At 44.4% G+C, this 7,165-nt stretch overlaps 1 long non-coding RNA gene across 3 annotated transcripts; it reads left to right on the top strand.

The window, feature by feature from the left end:
* Positions 1-439: 439 nt before the first annotated feature.
* Positions 440-6,410, top strand: LOC134090291 (uncharacterized). Of its 3 annotated transcripts, XR_009940135.1 has the most exons (6): positions 442-673; positions 754-811; positions 1,000-1,676; positions 2,379-2,445; positions 2,539-2,677; positions 2,920-6,410. It is a non-coding gene; the product is annotated as an uncharacterized LOC134090291 (long non-coding RNA). The 3 variants fall into 3 exon arrangements; XR_009940134.1 differs by having other exon boundaries at positions 440-673; positions 754-1,676; XR_009940133.1 differs by having other exon boundaries at positions 441-1,676.
* Positions 6,411-7,165: the final 755 nt, after the last annotated feature.

Raw genomic sequence — 7,165 nt, 5'->3', positions numbered from 1 at the left:
GCTTCTAAAACACATTTCTTTCCCTGTTGTATTACAACACATACTCACATGAGCAAACAAAGGAAAGGCCAGGACTCTGATGAAGACGCTTGTAACGTCAAAACGTTAGTCAATGTTTTGCACCTTTTAAATAAATACAAAATAAAACATCTGCGTTGCACCAGCATTCCTCTTCTGTTCACATACTCACATGAGTTTTTATGCTCAGGCTGAAATAAATAAATTATTAATTAAAAAAAAATATCTTAAAATGATCTTAGATTATTCTGGACATTCTGTGTCTGAACTAGTTTCAGTACAGTTTCAGACTTCAGTAACAATGCAGAAAACCTTGCATGCTGCATTTGCTATGATGCCACTGTAGCCGGGGGCTACGCCCCCAACTAGATCACGTAGTGCTGCGTAAACCACGTAATCCATTTCCGTATTGGAGATCGGCTTTAAATAGCAGCCATTGTCGGCTTCCCTTGCGGTCTGACTGGTTGGAGTGTATCACCCCTCTAGATCCCTGGTTGTTGGCAGGTAAGCGTGGGTTTTATCTATATGATGTGTCTTTATGTAGCAGACTCTAATGTTTCATGCATCTATGTAATAGGTTCCTATTGCCGGCACTGAACCTCAGGCAAATATCTCGCCACTTCCTCCTGTTGTAAACCTTGGTTGCCTTGATCAGGTGCGTTTCACCTTACATGTACGCAGTGTTTAGTTGTGTTGTTGATGGTTTTAGTATTTTAATTTGCCGATCGTTAACAGGACGGCTTGATGCGGAGATGACCGATTGAAAGACGAGCTTTCTTAGACTTGGTGCAAGGTAATATCCACCCATTGTTATGGAATGCACTGAACGCCTGCTCCACGCTGTTTATTGAAATGTTTGATGTTAATATTGGCTCCGTTTGCTTTTAGGAAGAACTCCCGTTAATGCCACTGCTGTTTTGCCATATGTATTTTGTTTCTGTGATTTATGTAACTTGTCTGCATGCCTGCTTAACACCCCAGATAGCAAGCATAGTCGGCCCGATTCTGGCTGAGTGCCGGCAGTGTCGGCCGAGGTCCGGATCGGCTGAAGCACAGCAAACACAGTCGGCCCGATCCTGGCTGAGTGCTGCCACTGTCGGCGGAGCTTCAATCGGCTGAGGCACTGTACCCCCGTTGAATGGGCCGACACTGACACGCAGCAGTTGGGCTGATTACTTTGTTTCTTACTCGGCCCGATTGTGGTTTGACGGGCTACTGCCGGTGTTCGAAGCAAGCTCGGCTGAAGAACAACAAACACTGTCGGCCCGATCCTGGCTGAGTGCTGCCACTGTCGGTGGAGTTTCAGTCGGCTGAGGCACGTACCCCCGTTGACTGGGCCGACACTGACATGCAGTAGTTGGGCTGAATACTTTGCATCTTACTTGGCCCGATTATGGTTTGATGGGCTACTGCCGGAGTTCGGCAGACGGATCTCATACAGCGTGTGGGCCGATACTTAAAGAACGGACACTGATCAGTAGCATTGATGTTGGCGGCAAAATTGAAATATTAAACGACAGACGGAAACTAAACGTACATGGCCCGATTCTGTAAAGTGACTGTCGGCCCATTACATGTGGAAGAGCGGTGGAACAACTATTAACTGAAGATTGAAACCAGAACGGCGCGAAACTGTCTCGTTTTGGACACTGGCTGTGGTAAGTGACATTAATTTTACCTTTCCCTCCTATATTCCAAGTAAATTATTAGGAGTGTAAATTATCTCAGGAATAATCCCAACAGTTTAACTCTTAACCAACCATAAGATACCAAGAATAGGTTTTAAACTAAACGGTTTGATATTGACCAAGAAAGCTATCGGTAAGTTAACGTTATGTTAGTCAGTTTTGATTAGCCTAACGTTGTAGTTGGGCTAATGTGAACGTCAATATTGGTGCTTATAGATACCTTTAAGTTAGCTATTAGGGATACTTCCAAAATTGTGTGTTTCTCAAAGTAAATTGTGATCGTAACATATTTCAGAAATTACCTACGTAAGCATGCTTAAGAAACTGAGCTAGCGATAGGTAAATTCGTTGCATCCGTTGCATAGTTATCTATCCAGCTTGTTTCAAGTAAGATGTGTGTGTGTGTGTGTGTGTGTGTGTGTGTGTGTGTGTGTGTGTGTGTGTGTGTGTGTGTGTGTGTGTGTGTGTGTGTGTGAGAGAGAGAGAGAGAGTGTACCAGGGGTGGGTTGTGTGTAAATCTGATCAATTTAATATGCAAATAAGCTTAGTCTGTTTTGAATTGGGGCTGTTTTTTTCTGTGGTTATTATTGATGCAATGATTTTTAACCCTTTTTTGTTGTTTTAACATTATGCATTCATTACTGTGGCTTATTTGTGCACCTCTGAATCCAGGCAGCACGGACCAGAGACCTGCTTCTTTGGATGAAGCTTAGTGGTGGCGTTGGAAGACAGGAGATATGTAAGTTGGGAAGTTGTACAATAGAATCTGTTCTACTTAAGATGAAATCAACTTTCATCTGTATTGAGAACTGTTTTGATGTTCCATTTCTAGATGTTTTGGGTTTGCGTCATCCACTACGTCGGCAAAGAACAGGATCGGGAAATGACTACATGGCCAACTGCATCTTGTGGAAGTTGTTCTGAAGATGCGATGCGTGAAGGAAGGAAGTCCACAAGCATGTGTGCTTCAGGTGTGTAAATGTGTTGACATATCGTGTGTGTTATATAATGTGTTCAGTCATCATCATTATCATTAATCACAGGAACAACCACACCACAATTTTATATGGAATTATAGATCCCTTAATTAATATAGAAACCTGATCTTGTTTGGCCAAAATAGCTGCCAGGAGTGTTACCAAGATGGCTGCAGAGTGGCTAGACTGTATAAGGATGTGTCAGACAATAAATTAATTTTGTTTTCTTTTGAAAGTTCATGCATTTCGGCTGGCTGAATGGGAAGAACTCTTTGACCAACCCCCAACTGAGAGAGCTGAGCGAAGTGGCTATCAGTAAGTCTATTTGTGGGGACAGACTTACTCTGACAGATGACATCTTACAAATTATGCTGTAGATCTCATAATGATCTTGCAATATGTATTCTTTTATAACTAAATGCAGTTTGGAGATACTCCCCAGCTGCTAGTGATGATGCAACATGTGGAGGCAATAACTAAGTAGCAACAGAAAGATAAGGCGCTTTGAGTGTGTGTGTGTGTGTGTGTGTGTGTGTGTGTGTGTGTGTGTGTGTGTGTGTGTGTGTGTGTGTGTGTGTGTGTGTGTTGGTGTGTGTTGGTGTGTGTTGGTGTGTGTGTTAGCCTGCTAGGTTATGGTACATGGTAACCCACAGCCCACCCCGCTACGGACATTGAAATTACTCTTTTAGAGAGAGTGATAATTAATGACAGAATATTTCTGTAAATGTTTGACCATGTTTATTATTTTTTTAAAAAAACATTATTTATAGAATGTTCATTTGTTTTACTTAATCTGTGAAATTGTGTAGAATTGGTAAGAAAGTAACTTTTTAAGCTTGGATTTTTGTTCTAATGTTTGAATTAATTTAGATTTTACTTGCAAAGGTTGTATTTGTTAGAATTATTAATAAAAGTAACTTGTGCTTGAATCACTAGTTCTGCATTTGTGATTATTCTGGTAGTGCTTTTGGTACCAAGCCGACATTCAGCCAACACTCAGTGAAATCCGTTTTACAGTGCTCGGGCCTCAATCGGGCCGGGGACCAGGCCGACATTCAGCCAACACTCAGTGAAATCCGTTTTACAGTGCTCGGGCCACAATCGGGCCGGGGACCAAGCCTACATTCAGCCAACACTCACTGAAATCCGTTTCACAGTGCTCGGGCCACAATCGGGCCGGGGACCAAGCCTACATTCAGCCAACACTCACTGAAATCCGTTTCACAGTGCTCGGGCCACAATCGGGCCGGGGACCAAGCCTACATTCAGCCAACACTCACTGAAATCCGTTTCACAGTGCTCGGGCCACAATCGGGCCGGGGACCAAGCCTACATTCAGCCAACACTCACTGAAATCCGTTTTACAGTGTGTGAGCCAGACCTGGGCCAACACAATGCATGACAGTCATTTCACAGTGTGTGGGCCAGACCTGGGCCAACAGAAACAATAAGAGTCATTTTACAGTGTGTGGGCCAGACCTGGGCCAACACAAACAATAAGACTCATTTCACAGTGTGTGGGCCAGACATGGGCCAATAGCAACTATAAGAGTCATTTCACAGTGTGTGGGCCAGACCTGGGCCAGAGCAAATTCAAAGTGTCGGTTAACAGTGATCGGGCCATGTCTGGGCCGGGGACCAAACCAGAAGTGGGCCAACACCCACACTACCCTGAGGCAAGGTGTAGGGCCAGAGGTGGGCCGAGCAAATTTTGCTATCTGGGACGCTGTCGCGGGTTGAGGCTACGGGTCAGTGTCTGCTTGGCTTGAGCCGTCGCGTCTGCATGTATGTCCGTGTTTTTGGCTTGTTTTGGATCAAAGTACTGTTTTCTGTCTTGTTTGTTAAACCAACTGTGTTCGTTCAATCCCTCTAAACAAACCCCAATTAACCATCCAGTTTCCCCCTCATAGCCTAGCCCTGTTTGCTGGAGAAAGTACACATCAGGCCCACGGATGGTGTCTACCCTCTTTCCTCCTCTCCTCGTTCAACCACTGCATGCTTAGCGAGGTTTTCTGGTATTCACCCATAATTGCGTGCCTGCACTATTTGCTTGCTGTGAGTGTGAATAACAGTGTGTTTGATGTGGATGTGTGTGTGTGTGAATATTCTCTTTTTTGCACAGGTGAGTGGTGTTTTGAGGTTCTCCTTCACTTTCCAGTGGCTCACCTGATGCTCTCTCCATACTGGTAGTAATTAGAGTACATTTAGATTATATCCAGTTTTCTAAACCGTATTTATTGGATGTGATTGATACGATATCAGTAGTGCTCATCATTAACTATTTATTGGATAAGTAATAAAATATATATTTTTACTAATTGGCTTTCTTCCCCAGCTTATTATTCCACTACAGATTAATAAAAGTACTGAACTTGAGAATTGGGTCTCTGCTCTCTTCTGTTGTAAACGAACTTGGGAAACTGTTCTAGAACTGTAAGGTGGGGTTTCCCCCCCTTTTTGTCCCTCTGGGTGGCGTAGTCGGGTCATTGTAATTTGGGGCTAGTGTTGGCCCCGGTCACACCACCAATAGACCTCTGAAGTTCACCCACAAAAACGACACAAAAATGGCCATCTTTGCACATGAAAGGAGCTCAGGGTATCAATAAAAGCTAACTACCTCTGTCAAGATGCATCGCAAGTTAGCTCTCTGGCCTGAGTCAACAAAAATCAACTTGTCATCTTAACATACCAAAGATCACAGTACCCACTCGATGGCAGAGGGCAAAAGTGTGTATAAACGTGTCACGGGGTGGATTAGCTGGGAAAAGTGGGGGAGGGAACTTTAGTTTTTTGGTAGCACACTGATTGCCTCAATCAGCACTCGTTGGTGGTTAACGAGTGCAGGTGTGAAGGGGCTAATTCGATTGGCTCACCTGGGCTAGGCTGGGGGGTTTTATGGCCTCTACCTGCAGTCTCAGAAAGGTCTTCACGGGGGAAACACGGGAAGGGGGAACGGCGACGAGCCATAGCCAACCCAGCTGCAAGGCGGCAGTCGGGAGAGCGTACACACTGGAGAAAATGGATCCAAGCGATATTCGCGATGACAAAGATGGAAATGTTCTATCTACAGGGACCTGCGCCAGTGACGTGCGGGTCCGGGTTAAGCCCACGCCGGAAAAGCCATCGAATGGATGCTACGAGGGGGGAAACGAGCTTCTCCCCACAGAGCTAAGTGTCTGCCGTGGTTATGCCACCGATGAACTGAACTGCTATTATTCCTCGTGACTATGAAGTTGGCATTGTTCCCCATTACCGTGAAGCTACTATAACTGACTCTGCTATCGCCCTTCTGTGACTGTTCTGATAAGTGAAAGACTTTTAATGAGCACGACCCATCCCCTGCCACCAGGCCTCAGCCCGCAGGTCTTGCTCCCTCCTGCCCCTTCCAGTTGTAACAGCCTTGCAGTGATTGTGTGGAGTGTATTGTGTGCCGTGATGACGCGTGGGTGGAAACGTTTGTACATGTGCAGTGCTCACAAGTGTGAATTCTGTTACCTTATGGGCTTAGGTGGATCGGCTCACTCTGGCCGCTACCATGACCTCGACCTTGCTCACAGCGACCGGACAGGGTGAGAGACTGGGACCGGAGCTCCTTGAGTGAAGACGGAGACCTGACTGGGTGACCCCCCTGGTGGCCATATGAAAGGACTGCTCTTTGGACATCGTCCACCTCTTTCATAAAGACTCTTATCCTGATATCTAAATAAATATATTTTCTTACACCCAGCTTCTTGACTGCATTATTGAAGGGTACAGTGTTCTCTCCAGTGGTAGATGGTGAAAGTAGGGGTGACTCTAGCGCCCCCTACCTGTGACAAACGTATGCCTAACAGTATTTGATGATTTTCCTTTCTTTCTATATAATAAAAGCAATATAAACTGTCCAATAATGCATATATTATCTTGTGTGTGTGTGTGTGTGTGTGTGTGTTTGTAATATGTGTAAATGGCACCGAGTTCAGAGTAGGAAAGTCTTTGCAAAAATCCATCATGATTATGAACACACTGTACCGCCCGTCTTGTCGGTCACTATAACAGCAATTTTGACTATTGACTGAGCACAATGTAAATTTGAAAACACAATGCTGATTAAAATGCTTCCCTTTTTTGAATTGTAAGATTTTCTCATGTCCGTGTGTTCTACTGTAGCTGTATGGGGCGTAGGTGTGAAGTTCATGTCACATCTCCAGTTCCTTATCACTGTGTCTCTGTAAGGACAGACGCTGGTGCACACTAGGCAGCTAGTAGTAACATACAGGCTGCATTCATGTGTTACTTATCGTCTTTCTAATCAATGGAATTGATTCCTGCTCAGGTCTTAAAAATGACTAGGTTTCATACTCTGTAAGATGCAAGTACTTATTAACCTGTATACACACAAAAGATGCTAGCAGCAGACTTCCCAAGAAATGACCATATTAATCCATAATATTGATCAATATTGTTAGTTTATCTGATTTCCTCTCCTTTCCCTAATCTGTC

This window comes from Sardina pilchardus, chromosome 1 (assembly GCF_963854185.1).
Source record: "Sardina pilchardus chromosome 1, fSarPil1.1, whole genome shotgun sequence".
Lineage (NCBI taxonomy): Eukaryota > Metazoa > Chordata > Actinopteri > Clupeiformes > Clupeidae > Sardina > Sardina pilchardus.
The sequence above is the reverse complement of the archived record's forward strand: the minus strand, read 5'-3'. Positions and strand labels throughout refer to the sequence as shown.